Genomic DNA, 12,145 nt, shown 5'->3' with positions numbered 1-12,145 from the left:
GAAACAGAAGTTAAATGCCTTCAAACCTGTCTTGGACAACATAAGGGCAAGAATGAATAGCTGGTCTGTTAGATTTCTATCTCAGGCAGGAAAAGAGGTGTTGTTGAAGTCTATCATACAAGCCATTCCTACGTATTGTATGAGTATTTTCAAACTTCAAAAAGCCATATTGAATGCCATCAACTCTTTAATGCAGAGATTTTGGTGGGGAATGAAAGGAGATAGATCAGAAGTTAAATGGCTCTCTTGGAAGACTTTAGGATCATCTAACGAAGATGGAGGTCTCAGTTATAGAGATTTTGAGAATTTTCATGTTGCTCTCCTAGCCAAGCAAGGGTGGAGACTACTCAAACAACCTGACTCTTTAGCTGCAAGAATTCTTAAAGCAAAGTATTTTTACAAGTTAGATTTTATACAGGCCAAGCTGGGTAGTAATCTTTTTTTTTTTTTTTATGGAGGAGTTTCACTACAGGAAGGGGGGTCTTAAGTGAAGGGTTGTTCTGATGTATTGGCAATGGAAATTTTGTTAGGATATGGAAGGACAAATGGATTCCCAGGCCCACTTCTTTCAAAGTTCAATCTATTGTAAGGGTGCTAGATGAGAATTCGAAGGTGAGCTGTTTGATTGACCAGCAGAGAAGTGAGTGGAAAGAAGCCTTGATACAGGAAGTTTTCGATTCTATGGAGACAGAGGTGATTAGCAGAATTCCTATAAGCTTTACAAATGCCAATGACAAATTGACATGGAGGTGTACAAAAGATGGTTCTTTTTCAGTAAAGATAAAGAGTGCCTATCACTTGTTAGGTATGATGGAGTCAAATGACCAGGGCCAGTCTTCTTCTATAGTTCCAAAGGATAAAAGTTGGTCTATGATCTAGAAACTGAGGATTCCCAATGCAAATAGGATGCTTATATGGAGGGCCTGTCATGAGTCTCTACCTACAAAGCTCAATTTATTCAAGAAAAGGATAATGGAGTCACCTTTATGTTCAGTGTGTCAACTGGAGCAGGAAATAGTAATGCATGCTCTATGGTCTTGTGTTTCAGTCCAAGATGTGTGGAGCTTGAGCTCACGAAAGTTGCAAAAATGTGTGGTTAGAGATAATGATTTTAAGGAATTGTGGAGCCACATGATTTTTGTACTGGATAACAAGGAACTTGATGAATTTGCAGCCACAGTTTATCAAATTTGGAAGAGAAGGAACAACTTCATCTTTGAACACAAGTTCTGGGAGCCAGGTGACGCCGGACAGAATAGCGAGATTATCCTGCAAGCTAGTTCCAACAGATGATTCATAGGAGAAAAAGCACCCAAAACCAAAGAGAAAAGTCTCTAGGGTTTAACTGAATATTATGAAATCAAGCAATAATCAAAATCAGTCCACAAGCCGGACTGTTATAGTCAAAAATCGTGTTTACTCGAATTTTGCCAAAAATAGCAAAATCTCAGAAATCACTCTAAATTGAAATTCAAAATAAAATAAGCAATCTGCAAAAAATCCGGCCCAAATAGGATTTAAAATAACTTCCTAACTGACAAGCAAAATATTACCATAAATAATAAAAAAATAACTAAAACTAGTGATTCGGAGGGAAAAATAGCAGAATTTGAGGTCAAAAAAAAGGCACAAGGAGCCATGCTCAATGTGGACAACGTGCGCACTGAAAAGAGCTTTCCGAATTGGGGTCTTATGCGCGATTCCGACACCCGTAACCAAAGTTATGGCCAAAAGACTGAAACGCACTCAAAACAGTCCCAATGAGGAACATATCACAATCAATTCCCGCCTTTGCACTGATCTGCCAACTCATGGTATCTCAACGCCATCAAGGTGCAATCTGACAGCTCAGCATCATCTGTCTTCCCCTGCATCACCAGGGAAGGTAGTTGAGGCTGCTTCTCAGGTTGTTTTTTATTATAGTGAGGCTAATGAAAAGGTTGATGCGGTTCATAGACCAAGCCAAAGTGTTCCTAATTGGAGTGCACCACCTTTAAATGTTTTCAAAGTCAATTGGGATGTCGCAGTTGATAAAGGTAAGTGCAAAATTGGTGCTGGTGTCTTGATAAGAAACTGGGAGGGTAGAGTGATGGCCTCTTTAAGATCACCAAAAGATTCTTTCCCTGATACTCACTTAGCATAATCTTATGGAGTTTTGAATGCAATTCTTCTTTGCCAATAGCTAGGACTAACTCATGTGATCTTCGAGGATGATTTTATCTGATGCTAAAGTCTTGTTGTGTTCTTTTGAAAGGTGGTCTGTAGTACATGTCTCTAGATACTGTAATACTTTGGCTCATGTTTTAGCCAAGGATACTATTAAACTCTCTGAGGAGAGCATAATATTGGGGGACATTTCCTCGTGTATTCATCCTTTGGGATTATTGAGTTAAATAAAGTTGATTTTTTCTCTTCAAAAAAAAAACCAATATGTGAGCAATGAATTACAGCACTAACTATTTACAAAAATAAGAAAATGGAAGTTTCTATTTCTATCTAAAATTTGGCAAACAAGACTTATCAATTACAGATGAATTAAATCAGTAAATTAAAAAATGAGATAAACTAATACTTGTTGCTCTAAGATTAGCTAAACAATTTGTCATTCCATTGCATTCTCTCAATATGACTATCAAAACTCAAAAATTTGCTAAAAGTCAAATATATCTTCATAAAGATCACATACTTGCAATGAGAGCTTTTCTTATTTTTATACCAGCAAAGCATATGATCGAACAATAATTTTATATAAGCCCAAGAGTACTCCAGCTTTACCTATGGAAAGTATTACAAAATATTTGTACCCAGTAAATGAAAAGGTCATATGACCATAATGATGACAAAGGAATATCCTACCACAAGTACTAGCAAATCCAAAATTAGCCTATGAGGCTTTAATCTCAAGTAGTACTGCAGTGGCAGAACTAACAATTTTTCTTAAGGGGGCAACTTTTCTTTCACACGAGATGTTTATATAAAATGAAAAAATATTACAAAATTATAAAGTATAACTATATATAGAATTAAATCTTGAAAATTTTCCAAATAACATAAAAATAAAATTTTAAAAACACAACTTAATGTCTGTTTTATAAATATGAAATATTTAGAAATTATTTTCTTTATGGAAATTATCAAGCGATCTATTAAAATGTCATATTTCATTCTAATATCTAAGTTAGTACTGGTTTATCAAATTTCATGTAAAATCTATCTATTTTGGTATCACATTAAGCATAGACTAGTACAATTGAGACCTTAAATAAACTTTTCCTTGTTAAATGAAGTTTAGATGATAAATCGATCTTATGATTCATCTCCATTATTTTTCATATAAATCATCAATTTTAAATAGTTTTTCTTATATTTTCACTTTGGATTCAATATTAAGAAACTTAATATTGTATGATAAAAAACTTTGGGATCAATGTTAATAGTTTATTATTTCTCCTAATCTTTTAATTTTAGTGAGGCAACATCCTTAAAAATAGATAATATATAAAAATTATACAAAATTTAGGGATTATTGGAAAAAAAAAAATTAGAGTGAAATTTCTTTGTATATTGAGATTTTACAAAATTTTAAAACATATATGGGAATAAAAAAAATTTAACTGTTTTGGGGAAGCCAATTTCTATACACATGAAATTGTGAATAAAGTTTAGGAACTATTTTCAATTTTGAGGGGGGGGGGGGGGGTGTTGAAGGTCATGTCTCTAAAGGTGACTTGAGCCGAACTAAAAAAAAAAAAAAGTTTCAGAATAATATAAATATAAGGACAGCTAAAAGACACTAACTACGTTCAAGGTAATCTGAGTCACAATTATTAATACAGCTATCATACCCAATGTTTTAAATTTCATTTCGATGATCATTCCGGATTAATTATTGAAATTGAATATTTTGATACATGTATATTCTAGTGTATCATTTTATATTTAAATATATATATAAACTAACAACTAATAGAATAAATACACACATATATAAGTGTGTATTATGTATATATTTATATTGAAGTATTGAAGATTTATAAAATGAATATACGTTAAAAAAATCACAAACTTGAGTTGAGACACAAAAACAAAGCAAAGAAATAAAATAATAGAAAAATTATTAAAAATAATGATATTTTTTATTAAAAAAAAGGAATGAGAGGACATATTTCAAGTTACAAAAAAATTAAAATTATATAAATACAGTTTATATTCTAGAATTAATTAAATACTATTTAGATTTAAAATTTATAAAAATGACATCCAAGCACAAGAAAATTACAAAAACATTTTGAAACAAAATAGGCTCCAAAATTTGACCGGAACGGGATGAAATTTAGAGCAAAACTAAACAAGGGGTTACAGTGTATCAGATAGTATACCGAAATGGAAAATTCCAGCCGAAATGGGACAGATTTTAAAACTATGATCGTGCCACCTCTAGGTTGCTCAAACCACCTCCCAAGAGGTAAATATATTAGTTAATTATTTTTTGTTTTAATAATGTTTTTATTTTTTTGCTTTACATTTGTCCTGAATTTTTTCATAGATTTTTATTTTGTTAATTTCATTATAATAATTTTGGGTTTCTAAAAGCTTTTTATATTTTGTTATTAATTTTGTTGAAATAAGTGAATTAACATTTTTGTGCTATATGTTGGATCCATTATGTTATGGGAATGTTTCGCACTCCTATGAATGTCAGCCACCAACTTACACTAGGAGAACAAAAAAACGTTTGAAGAGTATTAAACACCTCCAATGCTTAAGTCAAATTGTTATTATTGTATTGTTGTGAATCCAAGCGTTAGATAGAATTGCCTCGAATGTGAGTTCCCTTCAATATATATAGAACATGGGATAAAGTAATAGATCTTATGTAACAGCCCAATCCCCTAGCTCAATCTCAACACAAGGCCGTTATTATTTGAATTGTTTGTTATCTTATAAGGAGTGGTTATCTTGGAGGGCATTGGATGTGACCTTATCTGCAAGTTTGCCTCCCGATCAAGATCTGTGACGCCCCCAAATCCCCACGCCCGAACACGGGGAAATCGAGACGTCCGGATGGTGACAACCCGGACCACCATCCTAACGACGTGTGCCAAGTGTGTGCAAGAGCGACAAAGTGCACAAGACAAACGCAGCGAGAAGCAAGTCAATAATTAAGTACCAGAATTTTTCTTAATGAAATACAAACTGTTTAAAACATACTTAAATAAAATATTACAAGAAACACAAATACAAGTTTGAAAACAGATAAAAAACACAGCATCAGCAACCCGGCGGAGCCGCATCCTCGGGCTCAGCCTCCTCCTCCTCTTCCTCGATCTCTGCACCAAAAGCTACGGAACCAAGAAAGGTTCCGCAGGTAAGTATGACCCAAACACTACCAGATGAAAATACATACAACCCAAACAACAAGAAAACAAGATCAAACAAACACACGCCCCGCTACACATATATTTTAACACGCACGCCAAAACCCAAAAGGCCCACCAACCTCCATAAAGCCACACCTCGCCATTATCCCAGATAATGGCCCAAACCACCATTTTTCCCAGAAAAAGGATCATAACTGAAAAACCATACCACAACCCGCTCCGTATGCACCATGATCTCCCCTAGGGATCATCCGCACACCTTGGCTCAGTGCCACACCATAGAGAACGGCTACGCGTGCGACACCTAAACGAGCGATGCCCAGACTCGTGCCATGCACGTACCGGGCCGGGCCATCCTCTAGCCCTCGCCAGCGAAGGGCCACGGGATCGGTGAATAGAGCGATGCCTGGACTCGTGCTCAGCACGTACCGGGCCAGACCCATCCTCTAATTTCCGCTCCCGGAGTCAGTGAGTAGAGCGATGCCTGGACTCGTGCTCAGCACGTACCGGGCCAGACCCATCCTCTAATACTACTCCGTCATCGCGCAGGGCCTCAGAATCGGTGAATAGAGCGATGCCTGGACTCGTGCTCAGCACGTACCGGGCCAGACCCATCCTCTAGTACCAAACTCGTCAGCGCCCAGACGACTACTCAGGGGATGTCACTCAGTATTGACCGCTCCCGAGTGACCAGAGGAGCTCCACCGTGATAATAACCCATCACGGCTTGGGCTTGTGAGACACACGCACCCAAACGCCAAAACGCCGATAAACATGATGCACATGCACGCAATATGCAACGCACACAAATAAAATGCAACGCACACCACACGGCCCAATCGAAACAACCAATAACAACCAACCAAACAAACACTCCGTCCTCAATCCATCCGACCCCCGAAACTCCTCGGACTCAGTCCGGAATCAACAACCAACAACAAACAATTAAATAAATAATTAAATAAATAAATCAATTGAATGAGAAATATATATTAAAATCTGAAAATAGGGTTTGGAAAATACTTACAGCGCTATACGGTATTTTTAGAAAGCTCGCGGCGTTGCTAACGGCGGAAAAACAGCAACGTCACAGTGAAAATTCACTGTGGCCGTGGGTCCGAAAAACCCACTTTTGAACAGGGACAAACTAGGACACGAGATTGATAGGGAATGGTCTAGAGGTGGTTGTGAAGCTAATGGAAGCGACGGACGGCCGTGGGTGGCGGCGGAATGGCCGAAAATGGCCGAAAATGGCAAATCGGAAAACAAGCTCGTGGGAGCTGCTCCGGTGGTCGATGGAGGCCGGAAATGGGTGGGTTAGGACGGCAAGAGGTCGGTGATGAAGTGGTGAAGAAATGGTGGCCGGAGGTGGAGCGACGGCGGCGGATCGGAGTGAAATCCGTGCGCCCTTTGGAAGCTTTTTCCGGCCAAATGGCCGGCCGGTTGGGGGTGGTTTTCGGTGGGGAGGTGCACCGGAGGGAGGGGAAGAAAATGGGACCGGTGGGAGGTCGGGAGGTGGCCGGACGGCCCTGGGCCGGAGGAGAGAGAGAGACGACGCGGGAGAGGGAGGGAAGAGAGAGAGAGCACGGGGGGGGAGCCGATCGGGGAGAGAGAAAGGGAGGGAAAAAAAAAGAAAAGAAAAAAAAAAAAAAGAAAGAAGAAGAAAGAAAAAAAGGAAAAAGAAAAAGAAAAAAGAGAGGAAAAAGGGAAAAGATGTAGGGAAAAGATGAGGTCCAAACCTCATTCCGGAAAGCAAAACTAACCCGCCAAAAAGATTAAAAAAACACAAAACAACTAAATAAAACACAACACCAAATAAAATAAATTAATTTAAAAACCAACATTAAAAAATGCAAATAAATTAAAATAAATAGCTAATATATTAATTAAAATAAAAACAATTATTTCAGCGAAAATACACTCAAAAACGGGTCATCACAAGATCTATCATTAATATATGAATTGGCCGTTCTACAATGTTGATATTGGTATGTGAGCTTCATTGGATCTTGGGCTTTTGAGGTATTGGGCTGGCCTAGTTGTAGAGGAAGATTTGTGTCCTTCTAATTAATTACCATGTGAAGTCTCACCACATTCATGTGATGGGACTTTTCTTTTTCTTCCCATCACTTCATTACCTAGGAATTGTACTAATTTGCAGTTGTCTATCAACACACGTTCCTATGTCCGGGCATAGTTACCCTGTATGACTGATTGACATTGTTACCTTGTCTTTGATGGGAACCAATGGCCAGCCACGACATTCCAAACTGACCTAGATCTTGTTAGGAGCTGGCACAAGATTCTTGATTCTTTGTCACTGGAATTGCCAGAATGTCTTCATGGGGTAGTTGATTCTGAAGGTTTTGCTGCTCGAGTAGCATTATATTCTCTTATGTTTTTTATTGGGTTTCGCCTCCCATTTTGTTGCCTCATTTGCAATGTACTTGACTTTTTGGGGCTTGCTTCCTGCAACATGTTCCTAATGCCTAGAGGATCTTAATGGCATGTTGTGTAGCATGGCGGCAGGTTTTGGAGACCTTTGGAAAAGAATACCCAAACCTTACTATGAGAGAATTTATATTCACCCACAGTGTTAGGCATATAGATGGAAATCTTTGTAGCTTCTAGTCTCATATCGGCTACCAAGTGGTACATTTGGAGTGCCACTATTCTCATGCCAAGGAGTGGCATAGGAAATTCTTTTTTTGTTTCTGGAAGTGGTTGCGAATTCTCTTCAGGTAAGGCTGCCCATCATGAGTTCCCTATTCGTGAGGTATCAGTCCATGTTCCAAAGGATCGTGACTTCACCATTATTCTTTCCTATCGAGAGGAGGCCCATTTGCACTTACTTTATGCTTGGGTGGAACAGAACGATAGTGCCACTTGGTCAGATGTACTTCTCACCCATGCTAATATCAACAAGTTCTCAGTTTCCCCTAATCAAACTCATGTTTTTGGTTGCTAGTTCGTGGGTGCCCCTTCTTGTTCTCGTGGGCAGAAGATAGGGACCTCAACTTCTTCGACAAAAGGATAAGAAGCCTCATGTGGATCGTAGCCTCATTCAGAGTGAGACTAAGTTATCCAATGAGTCAAGTTCTTCCCCTATTATGGGAAGTAGCTCGATTCACCCCTCCTCTTATTTTTCAGGCTAGCTGGAGGAAATCATTAAACAAGTCAAGGACAATTTGGCCCTAGTGTTGGAAGGTGAGTCCTAAATGGTTCCTGGTCAGGGGGCCTTCCTATCAACTTCTCCTACCACAGGAGGTAAGGATGACAACTCGGGTTCCAATGAGGCTAACATTGAAGTGTCACTTCTTCTACATTTTTAGAAACTGCCTTTGCCGTTCCAACAAACTCTGCTACTCCTTTTGATGACATGGGTGAGGTGTGCTTGGTTGCTTGTGGTCATGTTGAACAATCTAACTTAGAGTGCGGTCATTTCTCCTTATATGCTCCCTCTACGGTTTATTGTGGTGTAACCCCCCAAGATTCCTTTTGTTTTTCCTAGAATCACTTCATGATGAAACCTTGGGCATGGATTTTAGTAGTGATCGTGTATCCATCCCTTCTTTGCCCTTTAGTACTTCTTCGGCAAGGGTTGGTGCTTCCAATCCTGAGTTTCTAAGCGGTGTCTCGACTGGAGATAATCCTTTCAAAATTTGTTCAGCACTTGAGGGACCACGGCACCTTGGCTGTAGGTGGTGCTATTTCTTCGGCTATGCCTCTGGTTGACCCTTCGGTTGGAGACCATCATTTGGATTCAATCGAGCAGCCTAAGGGAAACATTTCCGCTACTCCGATTGTTCCTCCTCAATGCCCTCTAAATCCCTCATCCTCTCAGGGTGCCAATGAGATGGGTGACTTTGCTCCCCCTCTTGAAGGGGTGTTTAACCTTTCAAGGCTAATTGGCCCCTCAAGTTCTCATGCCACTAGCCCTACCCTGAACAGGTGGTCATCAGGAGGAGGTCGTTCAAGCAATGGTTCAAAAGCTTTAAGGCTTTCTCTCTCTGATAATTTCTATCTTTTTTCTAATGTATTTTTTGTTCTTGGGTCACGACTTGTTCTGTGGCCCAAGGGGTTTATCATCTTGCAACCTGGATGGTTGACAGTCAGATTAACTTGGAGGAGAAAAACTGATGGGCCCCAAGGCAGACCAAGTCTTACGGATCAATTACAAGATTAAGAGTCACGAAGATCAAGGGAGCAATGCAAGAATTAGTGCAATCCAATTGGGATGAAGCTAGCAAGAGCCCAACACTCATGATGGGCTTGAAAGAAGGAGAACCGGTTTTGATCCACTTGATCCAAGCTATGGAAGACACAACTTGTGCCTACTATTAATGAAGGTCATAGACTTATTTATTTCATTAAAAGAGTTTATTTTATTAGTCATAGAAATTAATCTAGAATAATTAGGCTTGGTGGATGTCCAGCTCACACATATGTCTTATTTCTAATGAACTAGGGTTTTTGGGAAGGCCTTGTATTTTGGCCAAGGGCATATTTGAAAAGTTATTATTTAAAATAAACTAGGGTTTTAGAAGCACTGTAGCCCAGGCACTGTTCACGCTATAGTACCGCGACTCACTTAGGGTTTTGGGGATTGTTATTTAAACCACTTTTAGCTTCATTTGAGAGGAAAGACATTATTGAAATTGATGAATTTTATTCATTGTGAGTTGAGTTTATCTCTTCTTGTTCTTGATTGAACGTTTGAACTTATCAAAGGTAAATCACAACCTTTGTGGCGTTCCTCCTTTGTAATCTGGGTTCTTGAGACAGGTTCTTCAACGGATCTAGATTTTAATATAATCTAGATTCTTGAAACGAGTTCTCAACGGGTCTAGATTCTCCATCCATAGACTTGATTTTGGCTTTCTTAGGTTAGTTTTCCAATATTGTTGTTGGGTCTCAAAGCGAGTCGATTGGGGTTCACATCAATAACCAATCGATGGGTTCATATATCGAGAAGGCATGTCGAGTTGTTTTAGAAACCAAGGCAGAGCGAGATGAGATGGCGAGGAACATGACCCAGCACTCCCACTCTTTGGAAGATCATGTCACCTTTCTTTAGTAAAAGGTGGGCAATTTCTAGTATGATTTAGGAAAATCCAAAGATGAGGTAAAATGGTGTCACCTCTAGGTGAAGGTCTTGGAGGAGGAGTGCAATATGCCCATGACCGTCTTGGCCGTTTGTACAAGGAGTTGGAAAATGCTTAGAAGCAAGGTTTGGACTATGCTGCCTATTTGAACCAATCTAAGAAGGCTCAGTGGGAAAGATCCATTCAGCTCAGTGTTGCTAATGATGACATATTCTGTGCCAAGGCTTAACTTGACAAAGTCAGTCGGGAGCTGAAGCAGCATGACTAGTGATTCCTACAACTACACGAAGTTTCTAAAAGCTATAATCGGAGAGTGGCAACTTTGGATCTGAAGGTGATCGAGCTAGAGGCCAAGTTGGAGGTGTCTCAGGAAGAGGTAATTCGCCTTTCTCCCCAATTGGTGGCTGCTTGTAAGGTCTGCGGTTTGAGGCATGGGTTATACGCTCAGTCTCAAGTAGTTAAGAGATCACTTGCTGGCCCATCCATCAAGGCTAGCCATGTAGCCTACCAAGTCTTTGACTCCCTGGGTAGAAACAAGATGCATGATGCCTTTTCTTTTCCCGTTCATCGTGATGCTTGACCATTGTTTTATAGCTTATGTTACTATAAGAACCTTTCACTATTGTGTGATGTGTTTAAGATGTTTGATACACTTAGTGGTTGTTAATTTGGACAATGTTTTTTATCGCTAAAAGAATTTTTTGAATGTGTAATGATGTGGATAAGCAGTGACTTTGCTTGGTTTATTACCTGGTAGATTAGTTTTACAACCAGCTGCCTATTTTCACCGTTTAGGTAGGAGGAGAAATCTATCGTATCCTCCCTTGTCAACCGGGGGTGAGTGGAGGCACTTGGCTTTAAGTTTAGGCAGGAGATGGTTTCGACCGCGCTATGGGCAAGGAGGGAAACACTTCATTAAGTTGTTTCCTACTTTGTTTGCCAGGTGCAAGTTGAGACACTCGACTTTAGGTTGAGGTTAGAGATGGTCTCAATTGCACTATGGAAGAGGGGGGAACACTTCGTTGAGTTGTTTCCTCCTTTGTTCTCCAGGTGCGAGTGGAGACACTCAGCTTTAGGTTCTAGAGGGAGATGGTCTCGACAGTGCTTTTGGTGAAGAGGGAAATACTTTGTTGAGCTATTTTCTCCTTTGTTCCTCAAGTGTTAAAGAAAATACTTAGCTTTACATTTAGGCAAAAGATGGTCATGAATGTGTTATGGGTGATGAGGAAAATACTTTGTTGAGTTGTTTCCCCATTTGTTCCCCAAGTGCAAGTGAAGACACTGGACTTTAGGTTCTGATAAGAGGTGGTCTTTATTGCACTATAGGCGAGGAGGAAAACACTTTGTTGAGTTGTTTTCTCCTTTGTTTGCTAAGTATAAGTGGAGACACTTGGCTTTACATTTTGGTGGGAAATGGTCTCAAACAGGCTATGGTGAGGAGGGAAACACTTCATTGAGTTGTTTCCTCATTTATTCGCTAGGTGTGAGTACTTGGCTTTAGGTTCTAGTAAGAGGTAGTCTTGACTGCACTATAGGTGAGGAGCAAAACCCTTTGTTGAGTTGTTTCCTCATTGTTTGCCAAGTGCGAGTGGAGATACTCGACTTTATGTTTAGGCAGGAGACAGTCTCAACCATGCTATGGCCGAGGAGGGAAACACT

Source organism: Carya illinoinensis, chromosome 4 (genome assembly GCF_018687715.1).
Source record: "Carya illinoinensis cultivar Pawnee chromosome 4, C.illinoinensisPawnee_v1, whole genome shotgun sequence".
Lineage (NCBI taxonomy): Eukaryota > Viridiplantae > Streptophyta > Magnoliopsida > Fagales > Juglandaceae > Carya > Carya illinoinensis.
The sequence above is the reverse complement of the archived record's forward strand: the minus strand, read 5'-3'. Positions refer to the sequence as shown.